This window comes from Corvus brachyrhynchos, unplaced genomic scaffold, assembly GCF_000691975.1.
Source record: "Corvus brachyrhynchos isolate BGI_N302 unplaced genomic scaffold, ASM69197v1 scaffold69, whole genome shotgun sequence".
NCBI lineage: Eukaryota > Metazoa > Chordata > Aves > Passeriformes > Corvidae > Corvus > Corvus brachyrhynchos.
This window is the reverse complement of record NW_008240228.1, coordinates 2518226-2545449: the sequence shown is the minus strand read 5'-3', so window position 1 is coordinate 2545449 and position 27224 is coordinate 2518226. Positions and strand designations below refer to the sequence as shown.

Below are 27224 nucleotides of genomic sequence, written 5' to 3'. Positions count from 1 at the left end.
AATCTATACCCTTTGGCTCAGTGGGATTAACAAGCAATAATTAAAAAAAAATTAAAAAGCAAGCCAGTGTGCCAGAAGCAGACTGCCTGAACATTCTTTGTGTGTGGATGTGTCTGAGCACATGAGGGACAAGGGCCTGAGTCACGGCAGGGGAAGGTCTCAGGAAGCCCATGTCAACATCATTCAGCAGCACCTGTGCTTTGTTTATGCAGTTGTCATTTGGCTACAGTCACAAAACCAAGTCTCCCTTCAAGGAGGTGAGTTGCCAGTTTGTGGTTCAGTATGAAACAGCACAAACTCAGGGTCAGCGCTGCCTGTGCTTTGCCTCCCTGGTCCCCCATATCTGAATTAAATTGGGTAGGTTGGGAGGCAGTGCTGCAGGATTCTCCATTTCCTCATCCTAGCAGAGTCAGCAAGTTACCCCCAAATTCATCATCCTACCCTACAGCTGCTTTTAAACTCAAGTCAAAACCCAAACAGGAGGTCAGTACTCCACTTCAAGACCCAAAAGCCAGGTTTCCATTCAAACACTTGTTTTACCCCAAATCCCATTCGAAAAGCCACACTGGGCAGATGGTGTCTGCAGAAAGGAGACATTAAAATGCCTTCATCATGAGGGGAGTTTGTGGACATTGGAGCCTCTCTACAGCACCACTGGGCCCTTTGCTGTTCAGGATGCAAATAATCATCACTGAACTGCACTGACAGATTTGGATTTTCATTTACTTGGAGAGAATGGTCAGTTCTTAATAAGGTAATTAAAGGTCCTCTTTAATAAACCAGTACAAGACATTTTATGTCTCCCGGCTAGTGCCCAGTGTAACTGAAGTCCAGATAAATGCACTGACAAAGAAACATCCATTTTTATCTAATGTTTATTGACCAGCTTTTAAAAGCAGTAGGCTGCTGCAGGAATCCTCCTGAGAACTCCCTGCTGCTGTGCTGCTGGGGGCTGGCTCCACATTTTGGCTCGCTCTGCTCTGCCGGCATTCAGCGAGCGCCTTCACAGCCTCCCCTCTCTCCAGTGAGAGATCGGAGCTTCTCCAGCTTTCCACCTTCTGCTTCCATCCCTTACTGCGACAGCGGCTAAGAGCTCAGTGTGAGCCAGCCTGCCTGGAAACACACAGAAAGGCTCGGCTTATCGCCGCTGAAACAGTGCTCTGCGCTCCTCATTAGGGTGCTGTGCTAATTAATATATCAGAGGGGGCTGTCAGGAGCGCACGCCGATTAGCTGCCAGCCCAGCGGAGAGGGGCTGGGGGGAAGTGTGCTGCTGGAGCTGGTTTCTTTATTTAACTCCAGATCTTTTTGCCTCCCTACAGGAGCAGCTTTCTGCCTGCACTTCTCTAACGTTCTCTGTCACAGCCCCAGGCACCACAACAACTTTGATTTCTTAAAGACAGACACAAACTATATTTGTACTGAATTATTTTTACCCATAGATATCACAGATGTGAAGACAGTACAAGAAGTGAGAGTGTCTTAAAACCAACCCGCCACACTCAGCCCCAGCATGTCAAGATGCTTGTGAATAATCTGGAGATTTCAGGTCAACCAAAAGGCTGACAAATTATATCCATGAGGATCTCTTTCTGAATTTTTAGTGTAGCTGGATGGCAAAAGCACAGTGGCCTCTCTCCTGCTGTCATTTTTGCTGGAAAACAGTTTCTCGGTTTCTGCTATCTGCTGTCATCCTTCTTTTGACTTTGCTTTATCCCTCATGCCCTCTGCCTCATCACAACAACTGAAATCTATTTGGCCTGCCTTGTTTCACCTCTTTTCTGCATCTGTCCTGCTCCCAAGGCTGCACCTCATCCTGGCTTCCCCTTCTGTTTCCCGAACAGGCACTGTGCTGGTTTTCTCCTCCACTCTAAGCGGTGTTTCCGCTACATCACTTCCAGCTCTGTATGCTTCTCCCTCTTGCATCTGCCTCTTCCTTCCCATGGTTATCTTCTTTTTTTGGCCCTCCTTTCACTAAAACAGGCAATATTTCCACACTGGAGGAAGTGCTTAGTGCAGTCCTTGGGCATGGTTTTGAATTCCCATTGCTCACAGAGTCTCCTTCAGTTACCCAAAAGGGAGCTCAGCAGATAAGTTTTCAGCTGCCAGAGAGCAAAAGTCCTCAGGAGGATTCTCTATTTCTGTCAAGAGCTTCTCCGTTGCTACAACCACATACCCAGATCATATATCCTAATATTTTTCCATGGGAAAAGACAAGTCAGCCAGCTTGTGACTTTCAAAAAGTGATCACTGATTATCTCGCAGTTGCAACCAGGAACACCTCAAAGAAACTTGTACTTCTGCATGCAGCCAGGGCACACGCAAAGATTTCATGTTGGCAGGATCTGCATTTGTGCTGCCAAAATGCAAATGCCCCTGCGGGCCAGCTGAGAGCACACCAGTAGCTGCAACCCTTTAAATAATCCAGATGGGTGAGTGACTGGTGTTGCCCACTTTGTATGCTGGGTTCACACCTGCAGGTCAGACCAGCAGGATGTAGCTGGAGTTTGTGTCAACAGCAGCCTACACACATTTAGCAGGGGCTGCTGGAGCACAGAAGGAAGCAGGTTTGACAATCACCCGCATGCTGTATTTCTGAAAAGTCCAACACCACATGCTGCATTTCCTTTGGGTAGTTTAAGAGCTCTGATCCTTACAGCTCCACCAAGCACTGGGAGGTGGGGAAGGGAAAGCACAGAGAACAACAAAACCATCCATCACTGCTTGTGCTGGTGCTACATCCATTTTGACCTGCAGCTCCTTTCTCCTGGCTCTGGATTTGACCATGCTCTGCAGACATGAGGGAGCACAATGCTCCAAGGCCAAAAAATCAGCACAGAGTTAAATGATCATGGCTTCCTGCTTCCAAGGAAGCTCAAGACTCCCACTTTTGTAGGTGGCTCCCCAAGGTCTGTGATCTGCAGGGCCAGACCAGCTCCATCACAGGGCTCAAAGCTGGTTAGATTTGGCCCCTCCTGCTCTCACTTGTTGGCATTGCCAAGATCTGTCTCCACTTTGTGCCCAGCACGAGAGGATACAGAGTTCTGTGAGCTCAAGTGACCCCCGCGGCCAGCAGGGTGCAGGTGAGAGGCTGGAGCGTGTGGCAGAGTGTGGCAAGCCACACACAAGGACTTGGCAAGCCATGAGAGCAAAGTAACTTTAGCTGCAAGTTGCAACACTCCCTTCCAGTGGAAGGGTGTGTGCCATGAGCATTTACCAGAGCTCTGGATCTCCTCTCTTCTGCACTAACAGCTGCTCCAGCCTGTGCTATAAAGTGAAAGTCACCACAGAGGAAGGTGCATCTTTGCAATCACCCCCATATGCCCCAGCTTCAAACTCCCTTTAGGGAAGGTGTGATCCCAAGGATGACAAGGATAACAGACATCTCGAAACTGCCTGGGTCAGATCAGGCTTTGTTTGCCCAACTACGTACCATGAAAAGGTACCAAGAAAATCCCTTCTCGAGACTGGGTGCAAACTGCCATACACATAATCTACATTTACATATACGTATAAAAGCTTAATATATATGTAAACTATATTTGCATACAAACATATGTTAAAGCCTTTGGTAGGGATGAATGATCCCTACAGGCTGAGCTGCTTGAATTTCTCAGGGAAAGACTCAGGCTGCACTAGGGATGTTAAGCTTGAGATATTTAGATGAAAAAAAAACTTATTTTTCAATAGTTGAAATTCTTAAGGCCTTAATCAGGTTAGAGGGATTTAGAAGTTAGATCAATATCTCAGCACACAGAATATAGAGGGTTTTTTTCTAACTGCCTACAATAATGATTTTAAAAGGAAAGAAAATCATACCATTTCAGCTGACTTCTCCTAGTCCACACAAGACACACTCTGGCAGCCGTGTGCCACCCTTCTGGTTTCCAAGAGCTCTGTGGCATTCCAAGGCATTACTGCAGAAAACAGATGTATTTTTATGGTAATCGTTTTAACACCTTTGACATTGTTTTGTAACTACCTTGGATCCCAATATGCTTCAGAAAGCTGCTGAGAGAGGTGAGGGCTGACGAGTCTAAATTTAAGGAGCAGGAAACCTGACTCGCTGCTGGCACTGCCAGTGACTCCCTGCAGGAGCGGGTAAATCATCCGGGGTGTCTGTGCAGCACCTCAGCCTCACCCAGGAGCCTTTCTCCCTTCAGCCATGTGCTTCAGGAGACATTTCCAGGGAGTGGGTGAGGATGAGAACGCTGGTGGCATCTGTGAATGTCTCCATCACCTGCTGCAGTGTGTCCTCACCCACGTTCCACACAAGGAAGTGTGATCTTTTGGTCAGCCTACGGGTGGCCAGGCTGACAAAAGATCAGCGTGACAATGTTGTGTGGGCGGGCCAAGCCTAAACTTCATGCTTTGCTTCAGACAACCAGTTCCAAATAATAGTGAAAACTAACCCTTCAAACAAGCAAATAGCCCTTGCAACCATAATTAAAAACCTGGGGGTATTTTTAAGTTTCTGCTCCAAGTGTTCTACATTTCTGATGGTAAACTAGGAAAGGGGAGAGTATAGAGATACCTGGGTTTTGATAAAGAGTTGTATTTAATTTTCAGAGATCCAGATGTTTAGTAACATCTGAAAATATGTTGCTATTGGAAATGGAAATATTTTGATGACCATTTTTAAAAGACCATGAGAAATCTAGAGGTGCCTTTCCTCTGGTCCTGCCCTCAGGTGGGACAATCCCTGGCTGCCTGGGGCCAGGAGAGTTGTGGAGCATCACTCTCCATTCAGCCACAAGAGCCTCTGGATCAATGTATGTCTCAGTGGCTGTGTTTGTATTTGACAAATTCTCTTCTTATGAGACCCACATGTCATGGTGACCCTTTCCCATGCTACGAGAAATCATCAGAGAGGCCTTTCTGGAGGGAGGAAACTGGTGGTGAGTGAAGGATAACATCTGCAAGGTGATGTTGCTGCTAAGGTTTCTGCACTGTGACTTCTGCCACATCCAAAGCCAGCAGAGCTCCTTGGAGACAGACTCCTCCAAAGCCATCTGCTTGAGCGGGTGATACCTCACACACCTCGGAGGGAACAAGCAGAAATCCACCACAGCTCCCCTGCCCCCCTGGCCAACAACCCAGAGCCAATAAAGGCTAAGCCCAGCCAAGGAATTAAATATCATGCTGGAAGACCAAAGCCCTCACTCCCCTGAAACAGAAGGTAAATATCTCTAGTATTTACAGTACCAAAGTTATATTGGAGAACGCTCCCACAGAGACACTGGTTCAAAGGAAAGTGTTGCTGGGGCTTTGGCTAGCACATGGATTTAGTCCCAGCTGCAAAGCCATGTCCTGAGGACAGGAAGGCCTGGGACAGCTAGGGTCACACAGCCCCCTGGCTGCCTGGCTGAAGAAGCAGCGGAGCATTACTAAGTGCTGGGGGGAAAATAAAAGAGAAGGATAAAAAGACTCAGACTCCATTTTGTCATTAATATAAAAAAAATAAAAATAACCAACATTTTGTCCTTAGTACAACACGACCAGGTTATAATTTGGGGGTGCACCCCTGCTCCATCAATCGCACCACTCTCCTGCTGCCAAATCCTTGATATACTGGAACATCCCTGAGGCACAGGGCCTTGCCACCTCAGAACAGGGATTTCCTTGGGAAAATCAGCTTTGCTCCAGAAACAGGGTGATGGCTGGTTTGGATTCACACTTCCTTGCTGTCAGGAAGCCAGGTCTGTCCCACAGCTTGGCTGAACATTGGACCTGGAAGCAGTATCTGAGGCTGAAATGATGCTGCTGGTAACAGAGGAAAGCAACAATTTTTGTTGCTCAGTAGCTACATCTCCAGTCCTCTGCTTCCCTGTTTTGCTGTTGCTCCAGGCCCTGTGATGGTTTAAACCCCTGTGGGCTACCATGAAGCTGCAGGCACTGCAGATCTGAGCATCAGATCCGTATTTCCCAGGGTGCTCCTGACTCAGTCTCCGGATGCAGCACCAGGCAGACAGAAGCTGCCTTGCCCAGCCCTGCAAGCTGCCTTCCCTAGGAACCTTCTCCCAAACTATGCAATTCCTGAATCTCTTCAAATAATCAAACTTCAGGAGGAAAGTGAGAAAGAAATGCCTTGTGGGGCTCACTTTGTTTCTGGGGAAATCAAAGGCAGCAAGGCACCAACAAGACAAATCCCCTTCACATTAGCATGGAATTCTGCTCCGCACTCAGAGCCCTTCCCACAGCACAGCTCATCCCTGGTGATTCTCAGGAGCAGCTGAGGTTGTGCAGCCTGTCCCCTTGCTCCCCTTCACACAGAAAGCATCCTGCCCTCCCCAACACCTCAGCAGTTTCTTTCACCCCCTTACAATGTAGCTGAATGTTTTCAGTTGCCTATTTCACTGCAGTCCTCCAAAATCCTCTGCTTGCAGATCTCGACAGCTCCATCCTCCTCTAGGGCAGGGGTTGCCTGCTGTTGCCAGCACTGCATCTGCACTTTCTGGATTTTGGCCTTGGAAGAAGCACAGGACAGTCTGAACCCAGGGGAGTTCTTCCACCAAAAACTGGGAGCAACAGCCTCAGACTCTTTTTGTATCCCCAGTTCCCCTTGCTGGAGGGGTGAACAATCCCTTCTCCATCCTCTTTTGCCCTGGAATGCTGGCTGCAGGAGTAGGGCTGCAGGGGTGGTGGTGAAGTAGCCCAGCAGGGGAGGTCCTCAGGGCAGTCACCAGAACGGCATTCCCACCAGTGCAGGCAGAGAAGGAAAGGGAAAGTACCTCTTTTCCTTCTGAGATTAAAAAAAGCCTTCCTAGATTTAGAGCTTCTTGACCCATTTCACTCCTTGGACCCACTCCAGAGCTTTCAGCCTCTCTTTAAGAGCTGGAGTCCAGCTCAACCCATCTCCAATATCCCTCATTTTTGATGGCTTCTAATCATGTCCCAGCAGCCAGTTCATCCTACATTGGATGGAAAGCCATGGATCCCTTGACATACACACACCCCCAACCCCAGGCTCTGCCTTCCCCTTCTGCTACTCAGCACATCTGGTCAGCAAAGGAGCCCTTTGGGCTTTCCCGTTTGGTATGAAAGCATTTGATTTGTGCCTCATTTTGCTGCAGAACTGAGCGTAGGTGATTTCTCATTGCCAACCACCCCCTCAGCCTTCCTGAGGGGATATTCCTGTCCCCTGAGCCTGCTCTGTGCAGCAAACCCTCAGACACCAGTGGCAGCCTGAGCATTTGACATTAATAACATGATTTCCTGGGGATTGGAGAGGGAAGATAACCCAGACCACCATATGAATAAACACAGCTCTGAAATGATGAATCAGAAAAACAGGCACTCATTAAATATGTCAGGTCTCACTGTAACAGCCTCCTTTAAATCAAAAAAGCAGCTCTTAGAGATTATACCTAGCCTTCCTCTCCACCCATAGAGAGCCAAGGAGCCTACAAGTACTGACCAGGGCTGGATTCAGAGAAACTGAAGATTTAGTCTTAAAAGCTGCCCCTTTTATGGTCTTCAGTTGTATTTTTGCCTACAGTATTTTGGCCCAGAGCTGTCTGACCTCCAAGACTTGCAGCAGTATCTGAACCTAACCTCCCTTCACCAGACTGAACACGTGCCTTGGGCAGATGGAGATGCTGAGGGGACAGAAGCTGCAGCAAAAGCAGAAATGTTGCACTGCTTGAAAATCATTTAGCTTCCAATAACTCACCAAAAGCAGCCAGACTGCCAGTGAAACCATTCATCTCCCTTGCTCTTCCAGAAGTATAGCAGCGAATAGCTGCATTTGATGTTTTTTAGTTGCTCCCAGCCTGAAAGCTCACTTTCTGAATTCCAGCCCAGAGAGAACTTCCCCTGTTGAGCAACAAACCCTGAATTGGACAGTGAGACATGTGACTGCAATAGAAACAATGGCACTGCTTCGACTCAGAGGGGACAGGACCAGAGCTCATTAATACCTTCAAGGCAACAGTACATGAGAAGGCTGGAAATTATTCATAATTTTAACAGAGTTGGAGACAGAGCATTCACTTACAGGTAGTAATGAAGGAAAATACCTGCACTTGGGGAAAGTTCTTGGCAGGAAAGCTGTAGAGAGCTCAGCAATGAGAGAAACTCATTGGAGAGAAAGACACTCTGCCTGGCTCAGGCACAATCCACATTCCTGCGCCTGTTTGCCCTTGCTCAGCTGATATAAAGGATGTCCATGGGCAATGAGGTCAGATCCCTCATGGCCACACCAGAGCTCAGACTTATAACCCAGCAAAGCTAAAGTACAAAAGAAGAGAAGGCCACGAGGTGCCCAAGTGTTTTCACAAATACCATTAACTTTGTTCAGCTTCTGACTAAAGGTATCAATACATGTGACCAGTGAAAGTTTGTTTTTCCTCCTCCATATAGAGCAGCAAATGCATCTCCAGCCATTTCCAGCACATGAAGAAACTGGAGGGGCTGGAGACTGAATGGCTGCTGCTAATTTATTACAGTCAAATGAACAGCATCCCAATCTGTCACTGCCTTTGCAGGCTGATGGAAGAATAGGAAAATAAAGGGGCTGATGAGGGCTGTCAGGCATTTCCTTGGTAAGCTCTGCGCTGCCCCACTGCTGCTGTTGGACATTCTGACCCATGCAAACCTTCCTCAGCACACAAACATGCAACCCACACGTGTTGTGAAGTGCTGGCACCTCCCTGCCTCTGGGGAAACATTAGAAGAGATCACATTTCCTTTTCGTGACTTAAAAGGTTCCTTGTATTTCTTTACAGCTTCTGCAGTTTGCAGCTGCAACAACAACAGCCTTCGGCAGCAGCACAGCAGCCTCCGGGCCCAGTCCAAATCTATGATTTCCTTCAGAATTTTCCATGGCAATGCTTCCTGCTGTCAGTTTGTGTCTGCATCCCCATCATGATGCACTGGGCAGGACAGAACAGCTGGGGCAATATTTCCAGCCGCCCTTGGCTTCCCAAGGAGCTCTGGGATTGCTTATTTCAGTGATGCTTCAATGTTTCTCTCCTGTTTGAGAGTCTCAGTACATGATGCTCTACTTTGGGTAATTAATTTTTAAAGAAGCTGTGTATATTAATGCAAATTCTATTAGCGATGCCTCTTGGCAGCCCGGGTATTAAATACAATGCCAGTAGCATGACAACACTTGACAGTCTCCACAGTGGTAAATTACATATATTATTTTATGCCACTTTTAATGCTTTTAAGACACATCCTTAAAATAAACTGGAATTGTTAGTATGCTTGTACTAAAGCACAAAAATATTCCTTCTTAATTTAGCCAAGCGTATGTTCCTATTAGAGCTGGAGACGCCAGATAAAGGCTGGCACACACCATGTGTGGTGTGAAGTGGTGGAGCTGTGTTGCCTTCAGAGGGATTGCAGGGGCTCATATCAACGAAGGCTCTGACTTGCTATTCCTTTAGAGCCATAACTTGATATTCCACACTGGATGATTATCGTCAAGGGACAATCACAGCATTTGACAGCAAGCCCAACTACTCTGCAAACTGTTCTGGTGATAGAAATTCATAAATCTTTGCTCATGTGCTGGCCACTAGAGAGGGACAGAGGAAGACGCTTCGGAAGTGCAAATCCCTGCTTGGAAGAGTTTATAATGCAGAGTACAGTGGCAGCACTGTCAGCGTTGGATTCAGCCTTTACATGAGGAAGGAGAAAAATCTGCTGACAGGTTATATTCCACAGCAAATAAATTGTGCTGACTGTTCACAACTGAGTAGGACTTGGACACAGGAAGGGCACTGTGCAGGATCTAAGCAAAGCTGGAGCTTGCACAGCACGAGGTATTACAGAGAGAAAGCTAAACAGGGCCAGCACATAACTGCCTGACCCAGGTGTCCAACAGTTCCCTGCTCTACAAGTCCATAAAGCAAGGTAAAGCTAATCAAAAGGTCTCAGCCCCACGTGGGTGTTAAATGCAATGCCACAAAACAGGACAGATGGGTTTCTAGTTCTTTCCCTTTTTTTTTTTTTTACAGCAGCACACGAGGCATGGAAGCAGTTAAGCTCTCAGAAGCTGGGATGCAGCAGAAGCCAGGCTGTACCAGTAACCTGAACTCAACATTATAACAAAACCTGGAGCTGGCCAGTTGCACTCTGGTCTTGGTCACAGCTTCATTTCACTGTGCAGGAGGGGCAACGTGGCAGGAGCTGATGTTCTGCTCCAGCAAACACTGTTTTCCATCTCTTACCCTTGACTCCATAACCTCAGCATCCGTCAAATGAAAGGGACATATCCACTGATAAGGTCAGGCTGCTCTCTGCCCCCAAGGTATTTACTGCTGCTCAGCTGAGTTCACCTGGGTATCTGCACAGAAGGGAAAAGGTGCTGGCTGACGAAACCCAGTCAAAAGGCACCAAGTGCCCTCATGGAAATGATTTGTGACTGGATAGCATTTTGCCTGTGTCAAGAGCTGGCAAGGCAAACTAGATCAGTTCAGTTTCATGGCTGAGTCCTGCTACAGACGGGACCTTGTGAAGATGTTGCTGCCTGCAGACATCTTGGGCTCTGCACATGGTAGCTTTGCTTCCCTCTGCAGTGCGTCAGCTGGGACAAGTCACGTCTGCAAACACCACGATGCACCAGCCAGGGCACGCACACTGTGCCACCACCGGGGTAGCTGGTCTTGCAGCAGGGAGACTGCTGGGAATGGCCACTTCTGTCCATCCTCCCCTGCACATTCTCCAGCCCCTTCCTCACTGAGAAAGTCAAACAAAACACAGGCTTTGATATGTAATTAGGCAGCAACAACAATGCCCTTCTTCACTGATGACTCCCAGAAGATAAGCACCAAGAGGCCTAGTCAGTCTCTGGTAGAAAACATCCTTGAAGAGCCCCAATATTTCCTGAAGTCTGCCAGTGCCCCTTCTTGTAGGAGCCATGAAAGAAGCACCGGGCATCTCTTGGGGTAAACCTAACACAGCACCACCAGTGCTCCAGTGATGCTGGGAGAGGCTCATGGCCTCAGGCAGCTGCCTGTGCTCCCCCGCTTAAGGAAGGGTCTTTTCAGACTCTGATTTCCATCAACTTAAGGCTCAAAGCAGCTTGGGGGTAGTGGTCGCTAAGGAAAGGGTGGGGAAGGTGTAAGGGAGCAATCCATCGCTTAGGGCTTGGGAGTGGCTCTCCCAATTTAAGCCTCAGGTCTCAATTCTGTAAATGCAGATATTTTGTTCAAGGTCAAAAGCCTTGTTCAATCCCAAAAAGCTGTCCTCGTGTCCTTCCTCACCCATGCTTTCATTCCTCCAGAAAACAGACAGAAGGGAGCAGGGGGAAAAAAGCATTGGCACAGCTCTGCCCTGGACTACCATATGCTCCTCTGAATCGCCTCTTGTCCTCTGAATAACCAATTTCTGCTCTCTCCATTATCTCACATGCAGAGGGAAACATCCACACTTTTCTCAGCCACATTACCCGACATTTGAAAACCCATCCCCCTGGCACTTCCCTCACCCTGCTGGCACAGACCACATTTCTCTTCCCCACTCACTGAGATTTGGTTGGTGGTGAGGAGAGACTTTGGCAAAACTTCCTATTCCAAAGCACACAGCATGTATGAGAGATCAGTGGCAATCATCCCATTCCCAACGTCAGAATCTAAAGAGAGATTTAATCCTGTGATATTGGAAGACTTCACAAGAACAAGTTCCCTTTTTTTAATTAGACTTTGGGATTTCCTGTAACAGAAATAACAATCTTCAAATTATCCTTTCCTGTTGGAAGGAAAGCATTGCTGTACAAAACACACAGCAATGCCTCAAAGCACTTACCTCCTAGGAACAAAAGAAAAAGTGCAGGAAGCAGAACTTGCACATTGCAAGGATCAAATGTAGGTCAGCCCTGGCCTGCTTTGAATGTTTCTTTCCTCTGCACTGAACAAAGAGGTTAATTCCACCCCAGGCCAGACCACTCTGGGAGGGAGAGTGGCTCTCCTCCACCTCTTGGCTCCTCCCTAGGCTTCAGTTCAAGCCGGCCTCAAGAACCAGCAGTCAGCAGCATAACACAAGTGTTTATAAGATCTGAGGGAGTCTTGCTGGCTTTTTAATAGGATGCAGGGTAGGTTTATCCTTGATAATAGTAGTGCCATTCTCACATATGAACTGGAGCTAACTGGGACATCAGACCTCTGGTTACAGCTCACACATTATACTGCAGGTATCAATTCCCCCAGCAAAGTCAGCTCTAACTTCAGTGCACTGAACTGCAGACTTTGCCCCATTCCTGCAATGAAACAAGCTTTTGACACTGCAGCAAGAGACCCCAGGGACTCACCAGGCAACTTCTGCACCTCCATACAGAGAGAGGGATAAGGCTTTAGCAGCTGCAGTCAGGAACACTTGCCAACAGCCCATCCACAAAGCCCAAGAAGCAGAGGAAAAGCTTCCACTGGTATTGAAGTCAGCCAGTGTCAACTCTGATTTACTAAAAAGCAGGTGAGCCTTAAAGCCTCAAATGGCTTATGGGGAGAGTAGTCAACAGGTCTGATCCAATCCTCCACTCTCTGAAACCATCTCGTACAAAGAGCACAGCAAGCCACAGCTCCAATGGTGCAGGAGTAATTTGCTCTCTAACAAAAGGCAGGGAAACAAAAAGACTCCTGTAAAATACTAAAGGGAGAAGGAAAGAACATAAGACTTCAACAAACTCAGCTTAAAATCCAAAGAGAGTTACAGGAAACTCTCTAGAAATGAAAGCAAAGGAAAAAGCAGCTTTCCTGGATGCCAGATGTGACTTCAGGGCAGGGAGACTTGTGGTTTTCCAAGAAGGAAAGGATTTTGTCTTGGCAGGACAGATCTAAGGACAAAGCAATCCCACTTATTGTGAAATCTCACCCTGCCATTGGTTCCACCCTGCAGGTGTCCAACACCCTCTCTGCAGTTAACCTTGGTGCCAGTCACTCCAGGGGGATGAGTCTGTTCCTGCCAGACCTCAGGTGTGAGAGTCCCCACCTACCCTGTTCATCACCAGAGATGATACAAGTGGCAGAGGGAGAAGGCAACTTCCTCTTCAGATCAAAACTTGTGTTAAAACACATTTCCTCTTGTGATCAAATTTGGAACACGACCTGCATAAAACCGAGTTCCATTCGGGTATCGCCAACTCTGAATCACCAGGCTGTGCTTCAAGGTGCCATCCCTGACCTTTCACGCACTTCAGAATGTTGTGTTGGTACCTGTCTGCCACAGCCACCAGCCATCCTGCAAGGCCTTTCCCTGCTCCTCCTGCACTCTCCATGGCACACACCCCAAATGTGAACATGGACAACAGTGGCTCAGTGCTGCAGCACAACCCCTCACTCCCAAAGTGCTGATGGACAGAGAGGGAAAACCCACTGTAACCTGATCTTTCCAGGTGACAACTTTCCTCATTCTGGCAGTGCCCTCTCTGCTCAAACCTCACTGAGCCTTCCCGCGTGTCTGTCAGCAGACAAGGAAATGTTTCTTGAAGTGCAGCTTACAGATTGCTGCACAAAAATAGTTTATTTGCTTACGGTGCCAGGGATGCAGCATTAGGGATGCTCTCAAGTCACTCCAAGCATAGTATGACTACAATACAAGCTACTGGAGCAGAAAGCCTGGAAGGGGGAAGGGAGGCCAAGAAAAAGAAAAATATTTTTTCAGGCTGTCTTGAATGCTATAAGCTTTGCTTTATTTTTTTCTTTTCCTAATGTGACACAGAAAGCTATTGGGAGCCCAGAGAAACAAACGGTTCCTACACGGCCCTCTTTATTAATGAAGTATTGATAAAGGCAAAATTAAAACCGCATTTGTAAAGCCCAAATAATAAATGCTGCTTTGCATTTATAGCACAAACCTCAAGCTCAAAGATCTTTTTTCATGGCTGTCTTAGTCACTTGCAAAATGGCTTTTGAGGAAGGTTCTAGATACTATGCGAAACCCCAGATCATCACGAATTAGGGCTGCCTACATGGTAAAATTATGCTCATCAACTGAGTCAGCACTGGAACAAGTTTAGCAATAACAACACTTGATAGACAATAACAAGACAAATTTAAGGTACTGCAAAAAGTTTATTACAGTGTAGCTGTTCTGTGAAATGGCTGTCACTAGACAAATTACTATAGTATGTAGCTAATAGCTAATTTTCAAAAATGTTTTGCAGCAACTTTGAACATTCAAATGAATAGTGGGTGTTGTGAAAGTGAAAGCATTTTAAGCCAAATTTTGCTCTTAGATGTGCTGTTATTGCAGCTCCTAATGAGATTTCATCTTATAGCCAAGAATGAGAGCAGTAACATGCAATTATTTGTTTGGGGTTTTATTTTAAACTGAAATAATGTTGATTCAGAGCTTGGTGAAAGAGTCTAGTTATATAAAAGGTTCTAGAATTTTTAATTTATTTTTTTACACCTGTATCTTTGCAGCAGCCAGGCTTTCATAAAATAAAGCTGTTGTTAAATCGAGCAGTACCTCTTTCCTTTTTTCCCTGCCCCACTCCCTCCCACACTTGCCATTCAGCTCCTTTCTCCAAAGCTGCACCATACCTTGGTAGTGTTTTAATCCAAGTTTAGCCATATCCTATGTGGCCACTGACAATCAGTTCCCCAGACTTCTCCTGGCAGAGCTAAATATGTTTGCGCTATAGGAAAAAACAACACCATATGGCAGTTGTTTGATCTCTAAGCAGAAGCTGTTTTTTTGAAAACTGATGAGCTCCACCTGTCTAGAAAGTTTCATTTCCCTCCCAGACACTGCAAAAAGCTTACTTGCACACTGCACATATCCCCAGCACTGAGAATAAGGAAACCTTAGAGATCTCTTCTAGGCTGTCTAGATCAGGACTAACTCCTGACAATCTGCAGTATCACTATTGTCTTCAGAGATGATAAGGGATTGGATTTCCCCTACCAGGGACATTGCCAGTCTTCCATACTCTGACACTGGCAGCTGATGGGACTTTCCTGTCCATTTCCTGGGGTGTTGACCCCAGCTGCAGCCCCCACATTTGCACATAACCTCAGGTACAGATATCCAGTTACATAAGCCTGACACACCACATTATCAGCCTGCCTTGAAGAGCCTCTGACATTATCTTGGACTAATTCCGCAGGCCAGTAAGTCTTGTTCAGTGTATCTGTGACATTTATATCTACTCTCAAATCACTTCAGGACATAAAAGGGTTCAGACTTTCAGGGGACACAAAGTGTTCATTCTGACCTGCAACTGATGCCAATAAGAGAGCAACCAATATCTAGTTTGGCACATTCCATACATTGTGCCATGATGTGGCCTGGACGCATTCATAGGGGAAAAAACCCACAAAAACCCCACCCCAAAACCGTAGGAAAGGGGCATGAAGAGGGGGAGAATAAGCATGATCTCCCTGTGCAAGATGCTGGCTCTGCTTTCTTTCTTCATGCTGTGAAACTATTTGCTAAAGGAAATAATTTCACTCCACTTCCTTCATGAAATTACTCTTTAAGTGCTGATTCTCCATCTGGTGCACAGCTCCAGATTTCAAAAGATATTTAGGGATCTAGCTCCCAATTTCAGAGATGTCTGACATGTTTTAAAATTCAAATTTCTGTCTTTAGGTGCAACAATACACAAATGTAACCCTTAATTTTTAAGCTGGGGGAAATGAATTGTAAGGGAAGAGTGAATTAAGAAAACCACACTTGATCTTGAAGCTAGATGCAAACTTTGATGTGAAAGGAAGGTTATGGACTACATCTGTGTCTCACACACAGCAAAACCAGCCATGTGCCACACCAAAGAGTTTACTGGTTTGTAATAGTCTCTCAAGTGTGAAAATAAAAGTTAAGCTTTCTTCACATCACACACACTTCAGTAAAGAGCTTACTTTAAACCCACTTGCCACTAACATCTGGCTCCTGGGGAGCTTGGCAGGGACCCCTACATGAGGTGCCTGCTTCCACACCATCTAACCAATGCCTCCTTCACGGAGTGGAGATGGAGAAGAGTCTCGGTAAGGAATTTTCCTCCTGTAGGGAACTGCTCGTCCAAGCTCCAGAGACCCAGCTATCACATCGTGGGGGTCAGGCGCAGCACCATGAGGGCAGGGCAGAAAGGGCTAAGCAGACTAAGGCAGCACTCTGATCCTCAACACGGCTCCCACACCTCCACCAACCACCACCACCTCCACTTCAGTCCCCTGACACCTCTGCAAGCCTCAGATGGGAAAGATGCCCTCACAATAAATAGTTCCCTTGATAAGCCTGAGCTGCTGGCTGCTTGCACATTTTTTCCTTGTTGGTAACTTGAAAACTTTACACCTTTGCTATTAATTTTCCTGGATTGTTAATTCTTACATTGGCTTTTTTTTATCCATACACTCACACCATACTGAAATACACATTTGCTTTTTTTATAGAATCCTTCTGATTTTCTCATTCAAAGAAAGTTATTTTAAAGACGCTCTAAAAAGGAAACTTCTTGAGTCATCCACGCCTAAAGTGTTTTCACTATGATGAGTCTATCCACCAAGGACTCCAAGGGACACCAAACCCAAAATGTACAGCTATCCTAAAACCCTTTTGAGTTATAAGCAATAATTAAAGACCAACCTGAATTTTTTCAGTCTAGGAAAAAATGCTGTATAACTTATTTGAAATGTGAGCCAGTCTCCCAATAGATGAAGGTTTCAAACAGCTTTCTTGGCTTTTAGATAAGCACTAAGCTAGGACATCATGGCCAAGATAATATGTTTAACACAAGACATGTAACAAATCAGTTTAAGTCAGTCATATATTCTACTTTTCTGTCAGCATGGCATCTTCCAGAAAATTGTAGTCTTGCTGGAAAATCTTGCTTAGTGTTTCATTTCTCATTGCAGTGCCAACAAATAGCCAGGCAGGTGATACATGAGGGCTACAAATTCTCCACTGTGAAGTCAGGGGCATCACACCAACTCAAAGCAATGGTAAGTCAAGCCCATCTTTCACACTGTTTAAAAATTAAGGCTCAGCACACTGCCAAGTCTCCTTCTTAGACACGCTGATGTCTGAGAAGTTTGCTTCAAGAAACAATTAGCTGTCCCATTCATCCTGTGAGCTGTTCATTCAGGAACCAAATGACTGCCCTCCTTTGTATTAGCCAAGATTCCTGCTCTCACATCTCAGGATAGCACTCTGTAGCAGCCTGAAGAACCACTTAAAGATGATGTATTCATTATTCATTTCCAGAGTTCATTAAATAATCTTTCATATTTGTTTTCTTTGTATTTTTGCCACAACAGAGTGCAAATAAGCTGACTGCTGGGTCTCAGAGGAGAAGATCAAGGATGCTGATTACCTCAACATACAGCCTGTGTTCTGCTGGAGTTTACAGAAGAGCTTTGCTGCTCCTGGAAGCCCCAAAGCATACCCCGGGTAAGCAGCAGTCACTGCCTGCAGTCCACATCACCTGGGAACATCACCAGTTTGGGAAGGGCTCTGACCGCCCTCACCAGGGCTTTGGCAAGAGTGGATCATAAACCATAAACCAGCACTTTCCCTTGGAAACAGGCACTCAGGGAGGAAAACAAGAAGCAGGCAAACACTATCCTTAGGGAAGGCAGGGAACCAATACTCCACTCAGGGGAAACCATCCCCAGAGAGCAAAGACTACAACTTCCATCACAAGGACCAGGCAGATGTCTTCCTGAAAGCAGCAGAGAACTGACTGATGAAGAAATCCTGGTGAGGAAGAACCACTGCTACTGGAAATAATCAGAGTTTTAGGTTAAACGATTAGCCCTATCTTGATGGATTTTTCAATCAGAAAGAGATCCTTGCTCTTCTCACGCCCATTTCTGTCACAAGATGGATGAATTTTGCAAGCCCGGAAAGGCGAGGAGAAATCCATCCCACCTACTGGCATTTGATGCAGGACCAGGCAGTTTCCAACCGAGCTGGAGCCTGCTGGCCGCTGCACGAACTGCTTTCATACTGCTGTCCTCAGAAGCCTGTACGTAGTCCCTGCATCTGCTCCCTGGGGCTCCGGGGGAGGAATAAGCAGCGTCGGTGGCCTCAGGGACTCCCACAGTTGTTTTGCAGAAGCTCAGACTTTTATTTAACTACTGCATCCCCAGATGATAGACTGAGGTTATGGCAAACAGTAGAGATTCACAGTTGCCAGAAGGGCAGTGCTGCAGGAAAAGCAGCCTTGGCTTTGACAGAGCAAAAGGGGAAGGAGAGGGCTGAGACTGCAGTGAACTGTGCTGCACTGCTGGCCTCAAAACACTCTCACGTGTCAGTGCCGTGGTGGCCCTCAGCGTCTCACAGGATTAGCTCCTTCCTGAGAAAGTACTGCACTTTGGAGAGAATCAGAAAATCCCTAAGGACAGGTAGCATCTCCCCATACCTGATGTCTAAAGCAAGCTCCTCCTCCCCCTCCAGCTGCACATAATTTCCCCCCAGCACTAGGAAAACAAAATTAATCAAGTGCCCACTGCTGAACACAGCATCAGATCAAAGAAGAGTGCAAAGGAGCACTGGAACCTGTGCCAAGGCAGGGCAGCAGCAGATGCTGCCACATGGCAGGGATGTGTTGATCCTGGTGCTGTGTGGGCTTCCCAGCCATAGCAGCATCAGCTCTGCTGATATTGATCTTGTTTTTCCATAGGACTCTGGTTCATACAGCTTTAAATATTTTTTTGTCCTTCTTAACATGGTTGCTCAGAATGAGGCAGGTGAAAGGAGACACAGAGGTCCTGGATGTATCTGCTCAGATGAGCTGTGTTAGCAGGGTACATTGCTCCTCTCATAAGCTGCCTCCCACCTCATTTCCTTCCCCCACACAACAGCCCCTGTTTTTTAGGCACTAATGAAGGCAGCAAAATGGTTATAGGACTCTGGGGATCCTTTATCAGGAATTCTGTACCTATTTTAAAGGCCCATTTCATTTACGTACATAAGGATTTCTCTCCTAAGGATACTCCTCAGGAACCAATCCAGTTGAGAGAAGGGATGCAATGCAGGTAAAACGTAAGGTGCTGTCTTTTTCTGAATTACTACAAAGAGATAATCAATATTTACCTGCACACTTTCTCACCACACTACAGGACAGCTGCTCCAACACATGGGCAGACATGAGTAAGGGTGCAAAAAAAGGAAAAATATTGCTAAATCCACTGCCATCCCCTTAACAGGGCAAATACAACTATTAAAAAGGCAAAAGGGAAACTCTCTTATAAGTGCAGTTGTAGACAAGTGTGTTCACCTGCCACACGCACCATTTACCTGGACCCAGGTGAGCAATAAGGGCATTGCTGAACTTCACCCTCAAACCATCAGCTGGAGCAGCGTAAGGTTGCTTTTGATAAGACATCTTGTGGACACTTAAGGAATTTACTGTGACAGTAGCCTTTGGCACTCTGCTTCCTGTAGGAGAGTCAGATCCTCAGAATTTGGGTAACTTCAGGGGACAGCAGTTACATCCACATACATACACCAGCACTTTGAGAGCCTCTACCAAACTAGACCCAGGAATAGACACAGCTATCTTGAAGATTTGAGGCTCCAGGCTGGTTGGAAAGCTCAGCCTCACTGGCCCACCATGCCTGGGGATTTGGTTGCCTCAGGCCCAGACAAAGCTGCAGATTTATCAGTCTTGTCCTCTGAAAGAGATGTCAAACATTGATACTGTCACTCTGCTGGTTCTCAGGACTGGTTTTGGTCTGGCCTAGGGGCTAAGATCTGGTTCAGCAAGAGGAGACTGGAGTTCAGCTAACCTGTGTGTAAACACAGGGCCCTGGTACCCTACACAGCACAGGGGCTTTCAACATCTCTTCTGACACAAGTGAGGAGCCAATCCACCAAGTCTCTTCCCTCAGAGACACAATATAACCCACCTTCAGTGCCATCTATGCAGCTCCTCTAAAGCCAGCAGACAAACTATCCCAGCATTTTCATTCCTCTTTTCAGTAGGACGCCAATATTCTATACATTCTATGCAGTCATAATGTGGGGGTGCTCTGTAAAGGGAACAGTTGTTGAAAGGAGTTGGTAACAGGAGTGGGATCATTCACCCATGACAACACTTTCAGCTGTCCAAGATCATTGGTGTCCATTCAGTGATTGATGAAATTATCTGAAGGTTGTTGAAAGGCATTCACACCACACAAAGATTTGTTACCAGCCCTGGCTGGCTCTGGGAGAGGCCTAGTGCTTAAAGGGAACTCTCCTCACTTCATGAATTGAGAAGGACTAGGATAAGACACGTTGGCAGTGAACAGTGACACAGAAACCAACCCCACATCCCTTCCTCAGGAAGGTGATCATTCCTTTCCTAGGCATCTTTTTGTCAGTCTGTCTATATCCCTCCCATCATCAATACTCTGTGCTTTGGAACATCATCTGAAGGATTAAAGGGCTTCTTTTGCTCTAAGAGGGAACAAAGCAATGGGCTTGTTCAGACCACACTGCTTCCAAGGACTCTGCAGCTGGAAAAATCCATGTGGTCTGCTCTGCTGGACCCCAGGGAACACAGACACCTCTCTTGGGTACCCCAAGAGCACTGCAGAGAAAAACACGAACAAATAGAAAGCTGCCAAAAATAGAGGTCACATAAATAGGTGCTGTCATGATGGATTTTCCCCAGAAAGTAGACTTAAGAGTGATTCTGTCTCAATACCAGTTAGCAACTGCCAATAATAATATCAGTCCCCTTCATACTGGGTTGAAACCTGCAATTAAGAATTCATTCAGGGTCAGGCCTCTAGTTGGTTTCTCCCGTGTTGTGTATGCCAGGAACCGAAGAGGACTCCAGAAAAATGATGCTGGAGGAAGAGTCATTTGGGCTCTCTCCTGTTGGGGCAGGAAGTGCAAGGGAAGAAAAGGAGGAAAAATACATGCTCCATCAGAAGAAGAGATCTTAGGGGTTTTACACCTCATATTGACTGGTTTGGCTTTTTGAAATTTGGCTTAATAAAGATAGGCTTTCTGAAGCAGCCAGTTGCTGCCTGCCTTCTCCCCCACACCTATACAAAAGCAATACAGAGTGGGCTAAGTTACTGCAGCATATTCCCTTGCTTTGTTTTATTTTTAACTCTGTGTCTTCCTTCAGTTCTCGGAACAACTCCTGCACAGCCCTGTCATTTCAGACTCGTTTCCCCCAGTGGATTTCAGATTCTTGCGGTATTTCAAGTATCCGTAGATGAAATGTCAGCACAGATTATTTTTCTTGATCTCAGTACCCCTTTCATTATTTATTTTCACTAGGCTTCTGAAAAGTACTTGTTTCTCTGAAAAAAAATGAGGACAGCAGGGCCTTCTTGTACACACAGTCCTATTTCTTCTGACCTGAGTTTTGGTGCTGGTTAGGCCATGCTGCTACAGCACAAGTTACACTAAAGCCAATCCCTTCCCTTAACACAAGTCAACAAATCAGTCTTGGCCTACATGCTCCAAGAATGGCAAATATAACACACTTGGACTTCTTCCATCAAATAAATCATGCCTTGGAAGTGAAGAGGAGATAATGGGGCAAGTTACAATTTTTAGCTCACTTCCACCTGGGATTTTTATCCCATTATCTACTGTTTATATCATTTCTTATTTGAGCACCCTTGTGTTTTATGAAGAAGTCAGCATGTCCCCTGAGGCAGGCTTCAAGATATTTTCAGTATAATATTCCTAGTTGGTTTTGACTCATGGAAGAGCAAAATGCACCACCTGAAAACAACAAACCTGCCACCAAGCAACCTCTGCTCTCGTAAGCATCACTGCTGTGTCTCACACGTTTCCCTGGGGCACTGTAGGAAATGTGCTACAGTCCCTATCAAACACCAGGCTTCAAAGCCTGGATGAAAATGACATGGAAAGACAACAGCAGTACCCACAAGTCCCAGGCTATGCAATGTTTTGCCTTTTAACCATACTGTGTTCCACAGGAGAGGAACAGCTGTAATAACTCACCACAAATACATCCTTTGAATCTCTCCAGCCTCCTGCTGAGGCAAGATGAGACCATTGCTGTACAAATTCTCCTTTTCATGGAGGAAATTGCAACCTCTGCCCAAGCAGGACAGTCCCTGTCACTGTGCTCTCTGATATGGCAGCTCAGAGAATTCCTCTTCTCACAGATTTCTCTGTCTCAAAAGTTCATTAAACTGGTGGAAGATGAAGACTAAATCCCAGGTTGCCATCAAAAAAGTAGCAAGTCCAGATGGTAAAAAGTCCCCTCGTGAGTTACTGCCTTCCTCTAGAGAACAAAGCAGTGATTTTTACCTATTTTTTAACGTACCACTGTACAGCCAAGCTAAGATACTTGTTCTGACCAATCTCTGCCTCCACCTTCGAGGGGTAACACCCAGGTACTCCCCCTTTCCCCAAATTCCTTCCCTCCATGAATGCACCATTGCTGTTTTTTCTTTAGATCTGAGGATTCCACAATATCAAGATACTTTTTTTTTTTTTTTTGCTTGACTTCTAATGAGGGCTAAGCAGACAAAACTGAGCATGTTCCTGCTTCACCTGCTCTCTCCCAGACCCCAGTATTTTTCTGTACAAAAACCACTGGACATGAACATCCAGCTCCCTACCCAGAAAGATACTGTCACATCCCCATCCAAAATTTTCACATTTCACCTTTTATGATACACTTCTGTTCTCCACCTTTTTTACATTTCCTAATATCTTGGGATATGTCAAGAGCTCTCATCTTTTGCTGTACAAAATAGAAATTGAACTGAGATCCTAACTCAAACTTTTTAAAAATTAAAGACAAAATAATTGCTGTGTCCACTGAATCATAACCAGCAGTCCTGGGAGAACAGAAATGGAAACTTTGCAGTACACAAGTGGATTCCCCAAACCAGACCTCTGAGTTTCACTTGTACACAGTGATCGGATATTTCATCTTCCAGTCAAGATGTGCAGAATGATGAAAACAAAGGCTTTAGATCTCAAGAGAGAAATCTAATCACCGTTTCTCAGATCACAAAAGGTAATCCACATATAGGGAGATTTACCTGCAAAGCTTATTGCAGCAGAACTGGAATCTCATTGCCTCATTCCTCCCATTGCCCTGCAGTTTCCACAGAGAATGAAGGCAGTTTGGACCTGTTTCACTGTTTCAGGAAGGGAGCCATCAGAAAGAGTTTGTACTTTATTGGTCTCAGTAAGCACTGAGAATTCAGGGGTTCATTTACATTGTTTGACTACTCAGCACCCAAACAGGTTCATGTGAAAACTGCCAGACCTAGCAATGAAAAATACTATACAATTAGGAAAAAAATGTTAGATAAGTGAATAACAGTTTGTCCTGCCAAACCAGGTTCTTGGAAATTGTTTTGCAAACTGTGAATCAAGCTCATGCCTTTATTAGCATGGGCTTTTCCTACAAAAAAAATCTTGCCTAGTTTGGCTGTTGTCTTCCCTTCCTTTCCCTCATCTATGTTAACCTATTGATACTTCACTGACACAGACTTATCTACACAGAGCCCAACCCCAGTGATCCATGTAAGCAGCCTTTTGGAGCACCTAAGTTGATAGAAAAATTGATCATGACTCTTGGCACAGGCCTCCCAGTCTGCACACTGGCTCAGAGTTGCCACAGCAAAGTACTGTCACTCCACAGGTTTGGGTTCTGAAGCCCATGGGTTAAATCTGATGTTTTAAGTTCAAGGGCCATTAGGAGATTCCTCAATGTTTCTGTCCACTGCCCAAAATCCATGGTGTTTATTGTGTGACCTGAGCTATTGCCCACCACAAAACTGCTTCTAATTGCTATTTTAAGCCCTATTCTGATGTGCTGCTGCATCTTTACCTGAGGGACTGCCCACATCCTGGCTGGTGTCTGCAAGGCCATTTAGCAAAGCAGTGGCTGCACTGTCCTACCACGTGTGCCCAACACAGGACATCTATCCATACCACACTGGTGGCAGCCCTGCCCCAGATACCAAGGAGGATCTGAAATGAGGAGACATGCACTGCTTTATCTTCCCATCATCTCCCCAGTTAGGCAGTTACAAGACTGTCTCAAGCAACAAAAAAAATCAAGATCAATAATTTCTTCCTCAGAGAGAATCTGAATTATGATCTGAAGCACATCAGTTTAAATTTAAATACCTCCCAGGTCTCTTGGATTAATCATAACCATTACCTTGCACAGTCTTGGAGTTGTCAACTTACGGGGAAAATTTACTGAAAGCAGAAAAGCAGAGACCAGAACTGGCTACTTCCTACTGCCTTTTGCCAGTCTTGCCTATTTTAGACCACAAACTCATGGGGGCATGAGTAGCTTCATCATTACGTATATTATATAGCACAGGAGAAGATGGGATTTGTCTTGCTTTAGGCACTGCTGCCATGTTCATTTCTAATTGACAGTGTTACATTCAAATTATGATGCACCCACCACTGCCAAAAGCCCCTCCTGGAGAAGGCTATATACCAGGAAAGAAAAATATAGGATTTCTACAGAATGTTTAAAAAAAAGGAATTTATAAAACTCAGTAACTGAACTGTAATGCAAAAATTCAGATTATGGCCTGCAATTTCTCCTGCACTGAAAGAGAGGGAGAACTGTTTCACATGCCACTTCTCGTTACTCTTCAGATGCCTGCCCACAAGCACTGCAAAACTACAATTTAGCTCTACAGAATGGGTTTTAAAAAAACCCACAAAAACAAAGAGAAAACAAGAGACTTCTAGCAGAAGTTCTTCCCTGCAGTCTGATTTTCAGTGCAGGCAGGTGGAGCTGAGGGCTCCAGCCAGCACGCAGCATTCTGCTGGCTGGGGATGCAGTAGTCTGCACAGTGATTGCTCAGTGTGCAGAGAGGGATGCTGGCAGATTGGTTCTGAAAGATCTTTAATACAACCAAAAGGATAGACTTCATTTACCCAGAAAAGATAGAAAAGGCCTTTTGCAATAATATCAATAAAATCTCATTCAATCCTTACCCTCCAAATCCCCACTGCAAATTTAAGTCTGATTTATCATCAGCTGGCTGAGACAAGCAATTAAAATAGAACATTAGAGGGGACTTAGGTGAATTCGGTACCGTGTGTGGATATGTGGCAATAAATCTGTTCCCTGGCAGTGTGTGGGAGAATTCCTCCCTACTGTGGATTCATACCCAGTATCAGGCAAGGCCTCACTTGCTTATTGCCAAATAAGCAGTGGGACTGCTGCATAGGATGGCAGCATCCCAAGCTCTGTATGCGGGAAGAAAACAGTGCTAGGGCTGACTCTTCGTACAGGTAAGTTCCATTTCCACAAGGAAATGTCATGCCAGATATTAATACATGCAGGCTGCTCCTCCCTTCAGCCTCTGCTAATTATTATCTGTTTACGGAGGAAGATAAAAACAACAAATTGTACAGAGCCTTGACCCTCCCCCCAGCAAAACCAATCAATGTCACCAAGCAGATCAAGTGAAAGAGAAAAGCTCCAGTACCTTTAGCACACCCAGAAGTTTCTCCAGCTTTCAATGTGAATAAGGCTGTGTTATGAATGGTCATCTATGTAATAGAGTAGTAAGAGCTGGAAGTTTTGGATGGCCCCTGGGCCAACACAAGAGGGCACAGCAATGCTGCCCTATCCATGCAGGGCCACATTCTGGCTCTTATCAGAAGCACATGTGTGGGGAGCAGGGAAAAAATGGAAAATTCCTGGGAGGAGCCTCCAAAGCTTAGGAGGCAGCATATGATCCAACTCCTCCGACACCAGCAGGGCAGCTCCTACTCTGCCAAGCTCTGTACTGTGACAATCTCTGGTCCCTTTTCTACCAGCTGTGGCTGGAGGTGTAAGTGCTGGAAGCACAGCTTTCACGTAGCTGAGAGCTAGAAAGCAAATATGTGCTCCAAAGGGATTATTTTTAATTTCCCTGAGTACCATGTATTTGGGGCTGGACTCCCAATGAATTCAAATAGCTGAGATTACCAACAAGCCCAGTGCTGCTAAAATCACCCAAATGAAGGACTCCTACCTTGAAAGGACCTTGGCTCCAGCACAAAGCTATTTCTGCCTTAGCATGATCGATTCTGCCAACCTGCTGGGCTTTTTGTGCAGGAGAGCTGGGATCAGCTGAAGGTTCCTTCTACAGACAGGCTCCAGTGCTGACACAGAGAGCATCACGGCCATGTGCCAGGTGACTCACAGGAGCAAGGGGACACTCAGAAACCAAATCAAATCACAGAAGCACAGAGTATTCTGAGTTGGGAGGGACCCACAAAGATCAAAGCCCAACTCCTGGCTCCTCACAGGACATGCCCAAGAATTCCACCTTGTGCCTGAGGGTGTTGTCCAAATGCTCCTTGAACTCTGGCAGCCTCGGTGCTGTGACCACTTCCCTGGGGAGTCTGTTCAGTGCCCCACCACCCTCTGGGTGAAGAGCTTAACTAGCCTCTGTGGGTCTTCCCTGCAGACCTTTCCAGCTCCATGAAAGCTCACTGCCTTCCAAGGATCCTGCCCACTGGGAACAGGAACAGCTCTGCTCCCTGCTGTTCTGCCAGCCAGAAGATCTGCGTCACACTGGGGCGAGGCTGGGGAGGCAGGAGGAGCATCCTGACTATTGAGGAATATGTTCAGAGCAGGTAGCTCAGGGTGGAGCTGCAGATTGAGCTGAGGAGGGCAGGAGCCTGAGGGCAAGAGGCCCTGAACTGGTGCTGACCCCTCCAGAACTCAATCTGCAGCTTCACCCTGAGCTACCTGCCTTGAATGTATTCCTCAACAGTGGCATAAGCAGGCACAAAAGACAAGCTGCAACGAAGCTATTTTCATGTCCAGACTCATCTTGCATATGGCTTTGGACATTGCTTGCCTGCTTCTGGAGCAGGCAGAAGCCTCTCCTGTTCCTTGAACTATTACAAACAAGTCAGATATAAACCTCAGCACATCTTGATCTTGTTTGCATGCATGCTGTGTGGTTGAAAACACCCCAGGAATAATCCACTCCCACAAAACACTTGGGTGGCTGCTTGGGATCCCCTGACAGGTAAGGGCTCACAAAGTTTGTGGCAAGGACAAGGCAAATGCTGACAGTGGAGCACATCAAGTGAGGCAGCATTAGCACCCCAGTCCCTGAGCAGGTAACACACACAACCCCCTGCCCAACCACTGTGTCATGGCAAACACCATAAGAATTTTCCTGACTAGCTGTCCTTTTGCAATCAGACAGACCTCACAGCTTCAACTCAGTTGCTCATACAGGACTCTGCTCCATCCTCAATTCTTCACCTCTTCCTGCCTCTTCTCAAATGCTCTCCTGCACAAACCTCAGCCTGATACAAGCAGCCAAGTCCCAGCAGTCTGTCACCCAGAAGCCAAGAATCA

At 46.1% G+C, this 27224-nt stretch overlaps 1 long non-coding RNA gene across 1 annotated transcript; it reads right to left on the bottom strand.

Moving 5' to 3' along the window:
- Positions 1-857: 857 nt before the first annotated feature.
- Positions 858-25956, bottom strand: LOC108449389. Its single transcript, XR_001865574.1, has 3 exons — positions 25879-25956; positions 3818-3915; positions 858-1113 (listed from the first exon to the last, which is right to left on the bottom strand). It is a non-coding gene; the product is annotated as an uncharacterized LOC108449389 (long non-coding RNA).
- Positions 25957-27224: the final 1268 nt, after the last annotated feature.